Genomic DNA, 17,243 nt, shown 5'->3' on the forward strand with positions numbered 1-17,243 from the left:
ACTCCACTTAGATCTTTGCTCCATGCCACCTGTCAATGTTCCAGTATTGGTCTAGTTCACTCCTGGATCGTTCTTGTGACCTGTCTTCCCAGCAGAAGCTAAGTTCCAGCTTGTATTTCTTTGGTTTGCTATTTTTCTGTCCAGCTTGCTATTTTTATTGTTGTCTTGCTTGCTGGAAGCTCTGGGACGCAGAGGGAGCGCCTCCGCACCGTGAGTCGGTGCGGAGGGTCTTTTTGCGCCCTCTGCGTGGTGTTTTTGTAGGTTTTTGTGCTGACTGCAAAGTAACCTTTCCTATCCTCGGTCTGTTCAGTAAGTCGGGCCTCACTTTGCTAAATCTATTTCATCTCTGTGTTTGTATTTTCATCTTTACTCACAGTCATTATATGTGGGGGGCTGCCTTTTCCTTTAGGGGAATTTCTCTGAGGCAAGGTAGGCTTTATTTTTCTATCTTCAGGGCTAGCTAGTTCCTTAGGCTGTGCCGAGTTGCATAGGGAGCGTTAGGCACAATCCACGGCTATTTCTAGTGTGTTTGATAGGATTAGGGATTGCGGTCAGCAGAGTTCCCACGTCCCAGAGCTCGTCCTTTATTATCAGTAACTATCAGGTCATTCCGTGTGCTCTTAACCACCAGGTTCATTATTGTCCTGACCACCAGGTCATAACAGTACAGGTGGTCCAAAGTACTAATGCATCTCAATAGAGGGATAAGAGAAGTTCTGAGACCATTTTTTTTTCTTTGCAGTGTGTTTTGTCTCTCTTTTCCCCTTTACCTCTGGGTGGTTCAGGACACAGGTGTAAACATGGACATTCAAGGTCTGTCCTCTTGGATGGATAATCTCACTAAAAGGGTACAAAACATTCAAGATTTTGTGGTTCAGAATCCGATGTTAGAGCCTAGGATTCCAATTCCTGATTTGTTTTTTGGTGATAGATCTAAGTACTTGAATATCAAAAATAATTGTAAATTGTTTCTTGCCTTGAAACCTCGCTCCTCAGGTGACCCTGTTCAACAAGTAAAGATCATTATTGTCAGAAGTTTAGAAAGTGGTCTGTGCTCACTCAGTGTAATGAATGTGCCCTGGCAGCAATCTTCAGAAAGGGTCTCTCTGAAGCCCTTAAGGATGTCATGGTGGGATTTCCCACGCCTGCTGGTCTGAATGAGTCTATGTCCTTGGCCATTCAGATCGATCGACGCTTGCGTGAGCGTAAAGCTGTGCACCATTTGGCGGTACTATCTGAGCATAGGCCTGAGCCTATGCAATGTGATAGGACTTTGACCAGAGCTGAACGGCAAGAACACAGACGTCGGAATGGGCTATGTTTTTACTGTGGTGATTCCACTCATGCTATCTCCGATTGTCCTAAGCGCACTAAGCGGTTCGCTAGGTCTGCCACCATTGGTACGGTACAGTCTAAATTTCTATTGTCCGTTACTCTGATTTGTTCTTTGTCATCCTATTCTGTTATGGCATTTGTGGATTCAGGCGCTGCCCTGAATTTGATGGACTTGGAGTTTGCTAGGCGCTGTGTTTTTTTCTTGGAGCCCTTGCAGTATCCTATTCCATTGAGAGGAATTGATGCTACGCCTTTGGCCAAGAATATGCCTCAGTACTGGACTCAATTGACCATGTGCATGGCTCCTACACATCAGGAGGATTTCCGCTTTCTGGTGTTGCATAATCTGCATGATGTGGTCGTTTTGGGGTTGCCATGGCTACAGGTTCATAATCCAGTATTGGACTGGAAATCTATGTCTATGTCCAGCTGGGGTTGCCAGGGGGTACATGGTGATGTTCCATTTTTGTCTATTTCGTATTCCACTCCTTTTGAAGTTCCAGAGTTTTTGTCGGATTATCGGGATGTATTTGATGAGCCCAAAGCCAGTGCCCTACCTCCTCATAGGGATTGCGATTGTGCAATTAATTTGATTCCTGGTAGTAAGTTTCCTAAGGGCCGATTGTTCAATTTATCTGTGCCAGAACACGCCGCTATGCTGAGTTATATAAAGGAATCCTTGGAGAAAGGCCATATTCGCCCGTCGTCGTCACCGTTAGGAGCAGGGTTCTTTTTTGTGGCCAAGAAGGATGGTTCGCTGAGACCTTGTATTGATTACCGCCTTCTTAATAAAATTACAGTCAAATTTCAGTATCCTTTGCCGTTGCTGTCTGATTTGTTTGCTCGTATTAAAGGGGCTAGTTGGTTCACCAAGATGGATCTTCGTGGTGCGTATAATCTTGTGCGTATTAAACAGGGCGATGACTGGAAAACAGCATTTAATACGCCCGAGGGCCATTTTGAGTACCTGGTTATGCCATTCGGGCTTTCCAATGCTCCATCAGTATTTCAGTCCTTTATGCATGACATCTTCCGAGAGTACCTGGATAAATTCCTGATTGTGTATTTGGATGATATTTTGGTCTTTTCGGATGATTGGGAGTCTCATGTGAAGCAGGTCAGAATGGTGTTCCAGGTCCTTCGTGCGAATTCCTTGTTTGTGAAGGGGTCAAAGTGTCTCTTTGGAGTTCAGAAGGTTTCATTTTTGGGTTTCATTTTTTCCCCTTCTACTATCGAGATGGACCCTGTTAAAGTCCAGGCCATTTACGATTGGACTCAGCCGACATCTGTGAAGAGCCTGCAAAAGTTCCAGGGCTTTGCTAATTTTTATCGCCGCTTCATCGCTAATTTTTCTACTGTTGCTAAACCGTTGACTGATTTGACCAAGAAAGGTGCTGATGTGGTCAATTGGTCTTCTGCAGCTGTGGAGGCTTTTCAGGAGTTGAAGCGTCGTTTTTCTTCTGCTCCTGTGTTGTGCCAGCCAGATGTTTCGCTCCCGTTTCAGGTTGAGGTTGATGCTTCTGAGATTGGAGCAGGGGCTGTTTTGTCGCAAAGAAGTTCTGATGGCTCGGTGATGAAACCCTGTGCCTTCTTTTCTAGAAAGTTTTCGCCTGCTGAGCATAATTATGATGTTGGTAATCGTGAATTGTTGGCCATGAAGTGGGCATTCGAGGAGTGGCGTCATTGGCTGGAAGGAGCCAAGCATCGCGTGGTGGTCTTGACAGATCACAAGAATTTGACTTATCTTGAGTCTGCCAAACGATTGAATCCGAGACAGGCTCGATGGTCGTTATTTTTCTCCCGTTTTGATTTTGTGGTTTCGTACCTTCCGGGCTCTAAGAATGTGAAGGCTGATGCCCTGTCAAGGAGTTTTGTGCCTGACTCTCCGGGTGTTCCTGAGCCGGCGGGTATTCTCAAAGAGGGGGTAATTTTGTCTGCCATCTCCCCTGATTTGCGGCGGGTGCTGCAAAAATTTCAGGCTGATAGACCTGACCGTTGCCCAGCGGAGAAACTGTTTGTCCCTGATAGATGGACTAGTAGAGTTATCTCTGAGATTCATTGTGGAAATACATACTGGATGCTTTCCTGAAACGGAAAGTACTTGCAAGCAGCATAATACAAAGAATAACAGGTTTACCCAGAATCCTTTGCAGTAGGCAGAGCTATGCAAATCATCTCTTTCCACCCCAGTCTAATCCACAGCGCTTGGAACCGCCAAGCGTGCAATGCTGCGGATTAGTTTCTAAATTTACATAGCCAACCAATTCCTACCTGTGGACACGTGTTTCGGGCTTTAGGCCCTCATCAGCACAGGGCTGGAATTGGTTGGCTGTATGGAGTGGGGCTCGGTGAGCAAGCGATACATATATGCTAGCCACCTTAGGGAGAGACCCAAGTTGGGCTAAATGTAGCGGGACGAAAGAGACCGAAAAGCCCTCTACTTAAAGGAAATACATAGTGGATGCTTTCCTGAAACGGAAAGTACTTGCAAGCAGCATAATACAAAGAATAGCAGGTTTACCCAGAATCCTTTGCAGTAGGCGGAGCTATGCAAATCATCTCTTTCCACCCCAGTCTAATCCACAGCGCTTGGAACCGCCAAGCGTGCAATGCTGCGGATTAGTTTCTAAATTTACACAGCCTAAGGTGACTAGCCTAAGCATATATGTATCGCTTGCTCACCGAGCCCCACTCCATACAGCCAACCAATTCCAGCCCTGTGCTGATGAGGGACTAAAGCCCGAAACACGTGTCCACAGGTAGGAATTGGTTGGCTGTGTAAATTTAGAAACTAATCCGCAGCATTGCACGATTGGCGGTTCCAAGCGCTGTGGATTAGACTGGGGTGGAAAGAGATGATTTGCATAGCTCCGCCTACTGCAAAGGATTCTGGGTAAACCTGCTATTCTTTGTATTATGCTGTTTGCAAGTACTTTCCGTTTCAGGAAAGCATCCACTATGTATTTCCTTTAAGTAGAGGGCTTTTCGGTCTCTTTCGTCCCGCTACATTTAGCCCAAAAAAACGAAAAGATGATCCAGCTTCCAAATAAAATATAAAAGTTTAATCCAACATATTAAAATAAGGAGACAACTCCTGGGACGGCATCATACACATAGTAAGGCGAGCGACGTGTTTCGACCAAGCGGTCTTTATCACAGCTGATCTGCTAAATGACATATCCGGTATATATACAATATAGCACCAATCAAATGCTAGAAAAATGTCATGTGATACATAGGTTAAAAAAAAAAATAAAAATTCACAAATGTACCCAATAAATTCAAAACAATAATGTGCAGAAGGATATATACAATAGATAATGAACAATAAACAATGCACAATGAATAAGAATAAAGACATAAAGAAAATGAAGAAATACAGAGGGAGGGACATTGCTAGTAATGAAACATTAGTTCATTTCGTTTGTTCAAACCACCTGGAAACCTTGTACCTAGATTAAAGATCCAGAACGCTTCTCTGGTAAGTAACGCTCTGTGAATATCCCCACCGCGCGGAGGTTTTTTATTTTTCTCAATATCTATTACTTTTAAAGAAGCTGTATTGCGGGAATGAAAATCAATAAAATGCCTCGCCACCGAGGAAATGGTGCGACTATTATTTGTAGTGCATTTGATGTCATACAAGTGTTCCGATATGCGGTTTTTTAATTTCCGAGTAGTACACCCGATATATGATTTGTCACAAATCGTACATTCAATTTTGTAGACTACAAATCGTGTATTACAGTTTATAAATGTTTGAATTTTGTATTGATTTTTATTTCCTCCGGTACCAAAAAACTTGACGGTGGTAAGATGTCTGCACGTAGTGCAATTAGTTACATTACATTTATAACAACCTATACAATGCAACCAAGTATTAGTTGAATGTTCAGAAGAGAAGTGATTAGGAGATATTATGTTGCCTAAGGTGGGCGCTTTTCTGGCTACTATATTGCATCCCTTAGACAGAATCTGAGCAAGAGTGGGATCTTCAAGTAAAATGGACAAAGCTTTATTAATAATAGTTTTGATTTTATTGAACTGTGGACTAAATTGTAGACACACGTATGGTTTATTGCCTATATTAGTTCTATTTATAATTTTCTTTTTTTTATTATTATCGCTTGTTCCACTGTCTATCTCTGAGGGGATAAGACTTGATTGCTCTTTCTGATTTACTATATGTGCTGCTCTGTCCAGCATCCAATGCGGATATCCACGTTTTAAAAATTTGTTTCGTGATTGGATTAGATCTTTAAATAAATCATTATTATTGTTACAGTTTCGCTTCAATCTCGTGAATTCACCTACAGGAATTGCCTTAACTGTGTGCTTGGGATGACTACTTTTAGCGTGAAGTAAACCATTACCTGCCATTGCTTTTACAAAAGTTCGTGTGGAAATAAGTTCATTAGGAACACCTGTCAACTCCAGATCCAAAAAGGAAATCTTGGACACAGCCTGAACATATGTGAATTTTAAATTAAAATTGTTGTCGTTAATATAATTTACAAAGTCCTGTATGGCAGATACATCGCCACGCCAAATAAACAGCGTATCATCGATGTATCTGCCATACCAATGAATACATGCAGAAAACGGATTGGAAACTGCAAAGAGGTGTGAATACTCCCAATAAGACATGACCAGATTTGCTAGGGAAGGTGAAAATTTAGCCCCCATGGCCACACCTGTGCATTGTAAAAAATATTCAGAATCAAAAGAAATTATGCGTCAAAAGAAAATAAGTTACCTGTAAAATGAAATTAATCAGATCACTTGAATATGAACTATACTTGTTCAGATGGAATTGTAACGCTTGTATTGCAACATTGTGAGGGATACAAGTATATAAAGAAACGACATCGCAACTTAGCCAAGTATATTCCAATTTCCATTTCTTTTTTGTTATGATACCCAGTATATCTTTGGTATCCTTAATATATCCTGGGGTCCTGGATACCAATGGCTGTAGTAAAGAATCAAGCCACTGGCCAAGAAATTCATTTAGAGATCCTACGCTAGAGACTATGGGTCTCATAGGTGGAAAAGCAGCTTGTTTATGAATTTTAGGAAGCCCATATAAAATGGGCATCACTGGATGAGAAACTCGTAAAAAATCAGCCTGTTTAATGGTCAGAACCCCCAAAGATATTCCCTCTTCAATAATTTTGTCAATTTCAGATTTAAATGAGGGGGTAGGATCAGAAGTCAATTTTTTGTAAATATTAGTGTCCGCTAAAGATTTTAAAATGTCATTTTTGTAGTCAGAGGAATTCATGATGACAATTACGCCTCCTTTATCACTAGTTTTTATAACTATGTCATTCATATCTTTTATCTCCTGAATAGCTCGTTTCTGGTTTATAGATAAATTGTGTTTGACTGAAACCCTTTGGTTCTGCAGGGTTTTAAGATCTCGTTCCACTATTTCTTGAAATTTATTCATACATTCAGCCCGAGACTGCAAAGGATAAAAAAAGGGGTTCTTTGTTACCAAATCTAGAGATTGATTGACCAATTTATTGGATTCAGTATCCTGATCCTGTAAATCCTGCAGAATCAAAAGGGACATTTGTTCATGAAAATCCAAAGAATGAAAAACATTTGTTGTCCCATAATTTTCCTCAGACAAATATTCTTGTTGTTCAGCTGAAAAAAAAATGTTTTTTTAATTGTAAGATTCCGAATGAATTTGTTGATGTCCAAGATTGTTGCAAAAAGATTAAAGTTTTGATCCGGCGCAAAATTTAAACCAAAAGACAATACTTCCAATTGGTCTTGTGTAAAAGATCTAGATGATAAGTTTATAACATTATTATTCATCTCATTGCACCCTTCCTGCGGCGGGTCTGCACACCATATAGACTTTCTGTGCTTCCTCCCACCGCGCCTTTTGCGTTTTTTTGGCTTATTCACATGTCTAATGGGACTGGTATCTGTGAGCTCATTGAGGGGGCATCCGATGTGCTGCAGCCATTATCGTCAGAATCCCCCTCTCTTGAGCTAAAGCTTACAAAACGCTTGTTCTGTTTTTTTGCGGCGATTGGAAAACCGCAGAATGGATCTGGGTGTTTTAGAGGAGTCTATGCCTTCATTCCAGTTGAACACTTTATTGGTTGCATAGTCGTCCAAATCTCGTTGAAATTTGCGTTTTTTTCGTTGTATAATTTCATCCTCTAATATTGTGACGTCTTCCTGAATTTTCTTGTACGAGATGTTATTTTCTAGAATGATGTCCATACTCTGCAGATTTGCTTTAGATACATCAATTTCTTTTTTGTATGTCATTAAGTTTTTTATCCTCATATTTCACAATTAAACGCATGAGATTAAGTGAACAGGTGCTTAATATTTCGTTCCACTCCTCAGAGAATGAAGTGCCCAAATCAGTAGTGGCTTTTTTCTTAATTCGCAAGCCTCTTGGCACCATACTTTTGGATATGTAATTCTGAAGTGTGGTTAAATCCCACCAAGTTTTGGTTTCTTGGATCATGAGTTTTTTCAGTACAGACCATGAGTTAGAAATTTCAGACGTAGCAACATTTCCTTCAAATGTACCAGAAAAAACCTTAGCTGCTTTTTGCGCAGCCATTATCGTCAGAATGGCAGACGCGGTACTGAATAAGGTGCGCGTCTCTGACTGGGGAGCACATAGAGAGAGCTGCACGAAAAGGATGTCCGTGCCAGTTCCCCCCTAGCATCACTCCCCCCTTAGTGATGCACTAATTGGAAGATCCCCAGCCGGCCAGTGGGCACTAGAGGGGAGGGGTCCTACGGCCACTCCTACAGTGGTTAAATCCAGGTGTCCGGCCGGGAACTTTCTCTTTCACTCTCGGCAGGACACCTGGAAGCTTTTGTAAATACTGCTGAATTCATCATTTATCTCACCCAAAGGGCGATTCGGTTAACGACGCAATTTCCCCAGAAGAAGCTTCCGTCTCATACGCGTCGTTCGATAAAGCGGTAGAATTAGTCCGGGCTGCCGGACCTGGCGCCCTGCTAGCCAAATTCGACATAGAATCGGCATTCCGGTTACTACCCGTGCACCCCGAATGTTTCCACCTTCTGGGCTGCAAAGTGGACCAATACTATTACTTTGACAGGTGCCTCCCAATGGGATGTTCCATCTCATGTCACTATTTCGAGCTATTCAGCATCTTCCTAGATTGGGTAGTTCGGTACGAGACGGGCAATAAATCCCTAATCTACTACCTCGACGATTTCCTGTTCGTCGGCCCCAGAAATTCTAAACTCTGCTATGACCTACTAGAAAAATTCAAATCTATCTCACTCAAATTCGGCGTGCCCTTGTCACCGGAGAATACGGAGGGTCCATGTAATGTATTGCCCTTCTTGGGCATTGAAATAGATACCAACAGGATGGTGTTCCGCTTACCAGAGGGTAAAATACAAAAAACCCTGCAAATGTTGAAAGGCTTCCGCGAAGTTAACAAGGTAACCCTACAGCAAATGCAGGCGTTATTGGGTCTTCTGACGTTTGCCTGCCGCGTAATGCCGGTCGGCAGAGCTTTCTCGCGCAGACTATCTCTGGTTACAAAAGGCGCTTCTCAGCCCGGCCATAGAATTAGACTCACTCGTTCGCTAAAAGCAGATCTGCTGGTATGGCAGACGTTCCTACAATCGTACAACGGTCACACGTGCGTCATGGCTAGTGAGATCGCAAGCAAGGAATTAGGGCTGACAATAGGGTGGAACAAAAAAGAGGGTTTCGCAGCAATCTATAAAAACCAATGGTGCAAATCTGGTTGGCCAGAGAATTGGACGACAACAAAGTGGGGGCAAGACCCAGCCCTATGGGAATTGTTTGCGGTAGCAGCGATGGAGTTATGGGCCGATCAGTTGAGGAACATGAACATTTGTTTCCAAACTAAAAATGTGAAAACAGCGAGGAGTTTAAATCACGTCTTCTTCATCCCTGCCCATACTCGCTCTCTTGCGCCGGCTAGCGGTGATATGCCTTGATAACAATATTTGGTGTAGAGCCACCGTGGTGGTGGAGGTCGACGATAATACCATTAACCCATTGTTATTTTACAATTGGCAGGCTTTCAGAATCCAGCAGCCCAACGCGCAACCCCCGGGGTATTCTGTGTCCACAGTCCCTGTGGGATACAGTGGCCAATCATTGATGCCCTTAATCCGGGCCTCCGTTTCGCCAGCTACCTGGCAGGTGTATGGTAAGGCTTGGGAGGAGTGGTGCTCACTAATTCGGGGTAGGCCAGTCGATGAATGCGACGGAGCACGAAGCGCGGTGACAACTGATTTTCTACTACGGTTGAGGGAAGATGGGGCGTCGGGCACCTCGGCACAACGGAAGTTATCGGGGCTAGCATTTTTCTTTCAATTATTGGGATGGGTAGATGTAACTAAGTCCTTCTGCATAAGACAAGCCATAAAAGGTTGGAAAAGGCTTCAGCCAAGCCAAGAATGTCGCCGCCCCATTTCACTGAGACTATTGCAGGACCTGATTGCGTTATCCCCGTCAGTCTGCTCATCACAATATGAGGCGGCCCTCATATCAGCAGCTTTTGCGACCGTCTTTTTCGGAGCACTGCGTATCAGCGAATTGCTACCGTGGTCAAAAAACGCGTCGGAAGGAGGCCTAATTAATGAGGACATAGTTATATGCAGCGACGCCCTGCGCATCATGGTTAGAAAATCCAAATGCGATCCCACCGGTAGGGGTACATGGGTCCTGGTTAACTCCACAGATGGCCCAGCTTGTCCGCTAAAAATGGTTAGAATATACGCCATGATAAGACACGCTGGTAGATTTTTCTTCACTCATACAGACGGGTCCCCCCTGACCAAGTACCAATTCCAGGCGATGTTCAAGCTATGCTTGGAAAAAACCGGCGCAAATCCAAAAGAGTATGGGACACATTCGTTCCGGATAGGGGGCGGCCCCCTAAAAGCTAGGGCAGGTGTGTCAGAGGACGAAGTGCAGAGAATGGGTCGTTGGAAGTTCGCATGCTTCGCCAGATACATTAGACCCGACTTGCTTAATTAACATGTGTTGTCTCTTACAGGGGTTGAAGTTTGGGTTGTAGGAGATTCCTACGTTTACTGGGCCGAAAAGAGGGCCGAACTGCGGCCAGGAGGAACAAATCTTTACCTCCCGGGCATAAAAGTTAACTGGAGGGGTGTCAGAGGCCTCCAGTGGAAACAGGTGTTCAAGGAGATGGTTGGCATAGCAAGGATGGCGGAACACCCGGTGATAATGGTGGTACACGCGGGTGGCAATGACCTTGGCAAACAAAAGGTGGCCGAATTGTACAAATGGGTGACAACTGATATGGAAAGGTTCAGCTGTCTATTCAGGAACATGATACTGGTGTGGTCGGATATAACACCACGGGTCGTTTGGTGAGGAGCAAGAGATAAAAAAGCCATAGAGCGGACAAGGAGCAAAATCAATGCTCGGATGGGAAAATATGTGAGAGGAAGAGGCGGTATCGTGATCCGTCACCACCAGCTACAAGGGGATAACACGCCACAATTAAGACCGGACGGAGTTCACCTAACGGACATTGCCCTCAATATTTTTTTGTTGGGTTTACAGGATGGGGTTGAACAGGCCCTAACATTGAGGGGTGGGGTCGGAGTCCCGCGTAGGTAGTACACGGGATCCTCCGTGGCGGAAGAAGCGGAGGAGGGCAAAGGTAACCGCTCGTTGGGCCAATTCCCCTGTCGATCACGGACAGGAGCTCGGCGCGAGCCGCTCGTTACGATATGTAATTGCCCTTTCTCTGCTTATTAATTAATAAACTGTGACCGACCTGTTCAACCCACCTAGGACTGTGTGTGTTTGATGACGGGACTGATGGGAGGGGGGAAGGCACTGGTTACGACACCCAGGTCTCCGCAGTCTGGCAGACGCGGTACTGAATATGGTGCGCGTCTCTGACTGGGGAGCACACAGAGAGCTGCACGTAAAGGTGGTCTGTGCCAGTTCCCCCCTAGCATCACTCCCCCCCCCTTTAGTGATGCACTAATTGGAAGACCCCCAGCCGGCCAGTGGTCACTAGAGGGGAGGGGTCCTACGGCCACTCCTACAGGGGTTAAATCCTGGTGTCCAGCCGGGAACTTTCTCTTTCACTCTCGGCAGGACACCTGGAAGCTTTTGTCCCACCCACCCTCCCTTTTAAAGGCTAATGATGAAACTAACCCGCAGGATAATGTAAATGTGTAATTAAATGTGTGAATTATGTTGTAATATTTATAAAAAAAAAAAAAAAAATGTATTTACATACGTATGTTGATATAACTAACCCTGGTAGCCTTTATTAAGTCACAGCGGAAGAAGCGGAGGAGGGCAAAGGTCGTAACCGCTCGTTGGGCCAATTCCCCTGTCGATCACGGACAGGAGCTCGGCGCGAGCCGCTCGTTACGATATGTAATTGCCCTTTCTCCGATTATTTAATTAATAAACTGTGACCGACCTGTTCAACCCACCTAGGACTGTGTGTGTTTGATTACGGGATTGATGGGAGGGGGGAAGGCACTGGTTACGACACCCAGGTCTCCACAGTCTCCCCCTCTCTTGAGCTAAAGCTTACAAAACGCTTGTTCTGTTTTTTGCGGCGATTGGAAAACCGCAGAATGGATCTGGGTGTTTTAGAGGAGTCTATGCCTTCATTCCAGTTGAACACTTTATTGGTTGCATAGTCGTCCAAATCTCGTTGAAATTTGCGTTTTTTTCGTTGTATAATTTCATCCTCTAATATTGTGACGTCTTCCTGAATTTTCTTGTACGAGATGTTATTTTCTAGAATGATGTCCATACTCTGCAGATTTGCTTTAGATACATCAATTTCTTTTTGTATGTCATTATGTTTTTTATCCTCATATTTCACAATTAAACGCATGAGATTAAGTGAACAGGTGCTTAATATTTCGTTCCACTCCTCAGAGAATGAAGTGCCCAAATCAGTAGTGGCTTTTTTCTTAATTCGCAAGCCTCTTGGCACCATACTTTTGGATATGTAATTCTGAAGTGTGGTTAAATCCCACCAAGTTTTGGTTTCTTGGATCATGAGTTTTTTCAGTACAGACCATGAGTTAGAAATTTCAGACGTAGCAACATTTCCTTCAAATGTACCAGAAAAAACCTTAGCTGCTTTTTGCATGCGGTTTGTAGTGGTGTCCGACATAGTGCAATGTCCCAAAAAAGTATAAGAATGTAATAAAACATTAAACAGGCTGATTTTTTACGAGTTTCTCATCCAGTGATGCCCATTTTATATGGGCTTCCTAAAATTCATAAACAAGCTGCTTTTCCACCTATGAGACCCATAGTCTCTAGCGTAGGATCTCTAAATGAATTTCTTGGCCAGTGGCTTGATTCTTTACTACAGCCATTGGTATCCAGGACCCCAGGATATATTAAGGATACCAAAGATATACTGGGTATCATAACAAAAAAGAAATGGAAATTGGAATATACTTGGCTAAGTTGCGATGTCGTTTCTTTATATACTTGTATCCCTCACAATGTTGCAATACAAGCGTTACAATTCCATCTGAACAAGTATAGTTCATATTCAAGTGATCTGATTAATTTCATTTTACAGGTAACTTATTTTCTTTTGACGCATAATTTCTTTTCTTTTGATTCTGAATATTTTTTACAATGCACAGGTGTGGCCATGGGGGCTAAATTTTCACCTTCCCTAGCAAATCTGGTCATGTCTTATTGGGAGTATTCACACCTCTTTGCAGTTTCCAATCCGTTTTCTGCATGTATTCATTGGTATGGCAGATACATCAATGATACGCTGTTTATTTGGCGTAGCGATGTATCTGCCATACAGGACTTTGTAAATTAATAATATTAACGACAACAATTTTAATTTAAAATTCACATATGTTCAGGCTGTGTCCAAGATTTCCTTTTTGGATCTGGAGTTGACAGGTGTTCCTAATGAACTTATTTCCACACGAACTTTTATAAAACCAATGGCAGGTAATGGTTTACTTCATGCTAAAAGTAGTCATCCCAAGCACACAGTTAAGGCAATTCCTGTAGGTGAATTCACGAGATTGAAGCGAAACTAACAATAATAATGGTTTATTTAAAGATCTAATCCAATCACGAAACAAATTTTTAAAACGTGGATATCCGCATTGGATGCTGGACAGAGCAGCACATATAGTAAATCAGAAAGAGCAATCAAGTCTTATCCCCTCAGAGATAGACAGTGGAACAAGCGATAATAATAAAAAAAAGAAAATTATAAATAGAACTAATATAGGCAATAAACCATACCTGTGTCTACAATTTAGTCCACAGTTCAATAAAATCAAAACTATTATTAATAAAGCTTTGCCCATCTTACTTGAAGATCCCACTCTTGCTCAGATTCTGTCTAAGGGATGCAATATAGTAGCCAGAAAAGCGCCCACCTTAGGCAACATAATATCTCCTAATCACTTCTCTACTGAACATTCAACTAATACTTGGTTGCATTGTATAGGTTGTTATAAATGTAATGTAACTAATTGCACTACGTGCAGACATCTTACCACCGTCAAGTTTTTTGGTACCGGAGGAAATAAAAATCAATACAAAATTCAAACATTTATAAACTGTAATACACGATTTGTAGTCTACAAAATTGATTGTACAATTTGTGACAAATCATATATCGGGTGTACTACTCGGAAATTAAAAAACCGCATATCGGAACACTTGTATGACATCAAATGCACTACAAATAATAGTCGCACCATTTCCTCGGTGGCGAGGCATTTTATTGATTTTCATTCCCGCAATACAGCTTCTTTAAAAGTAATAGATATTGAGAAAAATAAAAAACCTCCGCGCGGTGGGGATATTCACAGAGCGTTACTTACCAGAGAAGCGTTCTGGATCTTTAATCTAGGTACAAGGTTTCCAGGTGGTTTGAACAAACGAAATGAACTAATGTTTCATTACTAGCAATGTCCCTCCCTCTGTATTTCTTCATTTTCTTTATGTATTTATTCTTATTCATTGTGCATTGTTTATTGTTCATTATCTATTGTATATATCCTTCTGCACATTATTGTTTTGAATTTATTGGGTACATTTGTGAATTTTTTTTTTTTTTTTTTAACCTATGTATCACATGACATTTTTCTAGCATTTGATTGGTGCTATATTGTATATATACCGGATATGTCATTTAGCAGATCAGCTGTGATAAAGACCGCTTGGTCGAAACGCGTCGCTCGCCTTACTATGTGTATGATGCCGTCCCAGGAGTTGTCTCCTTATTTTAATATGTTGGATTAAACTTTTATATTTTATTTGGAAGCTGGATCATCTTTTCGTTTTTTGGATATTCTTCACGTCACGTCAGGACGGAGATCCGTGCTTCCTGCATTTCCTCGGTGTGCTGACTCCCTGCCTTTTGTCCACATTTAGCCCAACTTGGGTCTCTCCCTAAGGTGGCTAGCATATATGTGAGATTCATTGTTCAGTGTTGGCTGGGCATCCTGGAATCTTTGGTACCAGAGATTTGGTGGCTAGATCCTTCTGGTGGCCATCTTTGTCACGGGAAGTGCGTTCTTTTGTGCAGTCCTGTGGGACTTGTGCTCGGACTAAGCCCTGCTGTTCTCGTGCCAGTGGGTTGCTTTTGCCCTTGCCGGTCCCGAAGAGGCCCTGGACGCATATTTCTATGGATTTTATTTCGGATCTCCCCGTCTCTCAAAAGATGTCGGTCATTTGGGTGGTTTGTGATCGCTTTTCTAAGATGGTCCATTTGGTTGACCTTGTCTAAATTGCTTTCCTCCTCTGATTTGGTGCCATTATTTTTCCAGCATGTGGTTCGTTTACATGGCATTCCGGAGAACATCGTTTCTGACAGAGGTTCCCAGTTTGTTTCGAGGTTTTGGCGAGCCTTTTGTGCTAGGATGGGCATTGATTTGTCTTTTTCCTCGGCTTTCCATCCTCAGACAAATGGCCAAACCGTACGAACTAATCAAATTTTGGAAACATATCTGAGATGCTTTGTTTCTGCTGATCAGGATGATTGGGTGTCCTTTTTGCCTTTGGCTGAGTTCGCCCTCAATAATCGGGCCAGCTCGGCTACTTTGGTTTCGCCATTTTTCTGCAATTCTGGTTTCCATCCTCGTTTCTCTTCAGGGCAGGTTGAGTCTTCGGACTGTCCTGGTGTAGATACTGTGGTGGATAGGTTGCAGCAGATTTGGACTCATGTGGTGGACAATTTGACATTGTCCCAGGAGAAGGCTCAACGTTTCGCTAACCGCCGGCGCTGTGTGGGTCCCCGACTTCGTGTTGGGGATTTGGTTTGGTTGTCATCTCGTTATATTCCTATGAAGGTTTCCTCTCCTAAGTTTAAGCCCCGTTTCATTGGTCCGTATAAGATTTCTGAGGTTATCGATCCTGTGTCATTTCGTTTGGCCCTTCCTGCTTCTTTTGCCATCCATAATGTGTTCCATAGGTCGTTATTGCGGAGATACGTGGCGCCTGTGGTTCCATCCGTTGATCCTCCTGCCCCGGTGTTGGTTGAGGGGGAGTTGGAGTATGTGGTCGAGAAGATTTTGGATTCTCGTGTTTCAAGACGGAAACTCCAGTACCTGGTCAAGTGGAAGGGTTATGGTCAGGAAGATAATTCCTGGGTTTTTGCCTCTGATGTTCATGCTGCCGATCTGGTTCGTGCCTTTCATTTGGCTCATCCTGGTCGGCCTGGGGGCTCTGGTGAGGGTTCGGTGACCCCTCCTCAAGGGGGGGGTACTGTTGTGAATTCTGTTGTCGGGCTCCCTCCTGTGGTCATGAATGGTACTTCGGCTGGTTCTGTCCATGGACTTCCTCTGGTGGGTGTTTCTGAGTTTCCTTCCACAGGTGACGAGGTTAATTCGTTAGCTGGCTGCTCTATTTAACTCCACTTAGATCTTTGCTCCATGCCACCTGTCAATGTTCCAGTATTGGTCTAGTTCACTCCTGGATCGTTCTTGTGACCTGTCTTCCCAGCAGAAGCTAAGTTCCAGCTTGTATTTCTTTGGTTTGCTATTTTTCTGTCCAGCTTGCTATTTTTATTGTTGTCTTGCTTGCTGGAAGCTCTGGGACGCAGAGGGAGCGCCTCCGCACCGTGAGTCGGTGCGGAGGGTCTTTTTGCGCCCTCTGCGTGGTCTTTTTGTAGGTTTTTGTGCTGAACGCAAAGTAACCTTTCCTATCCTCGGTCTGTTCAGTAAGTCGGGCCTCACTTTGCTAAATCTATTTCATCTCTGTGTTTGTATTTTCATCTTTACTCACAGTCATTATATGTGGGGGGCTGCCTTTTCCTTTGGGGAATTTCTCTGAGGCAAGGTAGGCTTTATTTTTCTATCTTCAGGGCTAGCTAGTTCCTTAGGCTCTGCCGAGTTGCATAGGGAGCGTTAGGCGCAATCCACGGCTATTTCTAGTGTGTGTGATAGGATTAGGGATTGCGGTCAGCAGAGTTCCCACGTCCCAGAGCTCGTCCTTTATTATCAGTAACTATCAGGTCATTCCGTGTGCTCTTAACCACCAGGTTCATTATTGTCCTGACCACCAGGTCATAACACGCCCCGTACCACCCGCAAATCAATGGGTTGTGTGAACGCTTTAACGGGACATTAAAACAGCTCATTGGGACTTTTACCAGGACCTACAGGGACTGGGAGAAATTCTTGCCTCACCTCCTGTTTGCCTATCGAGAGGTGCCCCAAGAATCCACGGGGTATAATTGTATTGGGACACTCTGCAAAAAAACGTGAGAAAAACATGCAAAAAAACGTGAGCAAATTTCCTGTGAAAAGAGTCTGATTTTGATGAGTAAAATTCTGCAAACATTCTGCAACGTGGGCAGATAAGACGAAAGCCAGATACGGGATGTGATGCCTCTGAATACAGGGCG

The 17,243-nt window shown here is 43.4% G+C and overlaps 1 protein-coding gene across 9 annotated transcripts in view; it reads left to right on the forward strand.

Annotated features, from left to right (window-relative positions):
• Window positions 1–17,243, forward strand: part of LOC138647057 (von Willebrand factor C domain-containing protein 2-like) — a 45,888-nt gene that overhangs the window by 14,749 nt on the left and 13,896 nt on the right. The gene's annotated exons all lie outside the window — the stretch shown is intronic.

This window comes from Ranitomeya imitator, chromosome 8 (genome assembly GCF_032444005.1).
Source record: "Ranitomeya imitator isolate aRanImi1 chromosome 8, aRanImi1.pri, whole genome shotgun sequence".
NCBI lineage: Eukaryota > Metazoa > Chordata > Amphibia > Anura > Dendrobatidae > Ranitomeya > Ranitomeya imitator.